We start from the raw sequence: 900 nt of genomic DNA, 5'->3' as shown, positions 1-900 counted from the left end.
CAAGTTGTCTACATTCATAACACCTCTACTAACTAACTATGAGTTCACCTGTTTAGTGAGGGATGGACAACTAGGATTGGTTTCTCCATATTGTTTCACTCAAAGTGAATTTCTCCACTATGAGATTCCATATGTATCGTGAGGGATGAGGCATAAACAAACACTTTTACACACTGTTGACATTCATATGGCCTCTTTCCAGTGTGGATTCTTCTAAGTATAATGAGGATTGAGGACTGACTGAACACTTTCCCACACTGTGTACACTCACTAAATTGGCTCGCCACTGTGACTTTGCACATGTGCAATGTGGTGTGAGGAATCCTTAAAGGCTGTCCCACATTCCTTACATTCATTGGGCCTCTCTGCATATGTTTACAGAGGGATAAGTACCTACCAAAGATTTCCCACATAGTTTACATTTATATGGCCTCTCTCCACTGTGGATTCTTCTATGTGTTGTGAGGCTTGACGCACGAATAAAGGATTTCCCACACTCCTTACATTCATAGGGCCTCTCTCCACTGTGGATTCTTCTATGTGTTGTGAGGTGTGAGTCCACAAAAGGATTTCCCACAATCCTTGCATTTATAAGGTCTCTCCACTGTGGATTCTTCTATGTGTTGTGAGGTGTGCTAATTGAAAAAAGGCTTTCCCACACTCCTTACATTCATAGGGCCTCTCGCCACTGTGGATTCTTCTATGTGTTGTCAGGTGTGCTAATTGAGTAAAGGCTTTCCCACACTCCTTACATTCATAGGGCCTCTCTCCACTGTGAATTCTTCTATGTGTTCTGAGGATTGTTGCTAGGAGAAAGGATTTCCCACAGTCCTTACATTCATAGGGCCTCTCTCCACTGTGGATTCTTCTATGTATTGTGAGGTCTGACCATTGAGTAAA

General features: G+C 42.6%; 1 pseudogene; it reads right to left on the bottom strand.

The window, feature by feature from the left end:
- Nucleotides 1–95: 95 nt before the first annotated feature.
- The window catches only part of LOC102811886, a 1,520-nt pseudogene continuing 715 nt past the window's right edge, over nt 96–900 (bottom strand).

The sequence above is a fragment of the Chrysochloris asiatica genome, unplaced genomic scaffold (genome assembly GCF_000296735.1).
Source record: "Chrysochloris asiatica unplaced genomic scaffold, ChrAsi1.0 scaffold00816, whole genome shotgun sequence".
NCBI classification, from domain to species: Eukaryota; Metazoa; Chordata; class Mammalia; order Afrosoricida; family Chrysochloridae; genus Chrysochloris; species Chrysochloris asiatica.
This window is presented reverse-complemented; position numbering and strand designations above follow the sequence as displayed.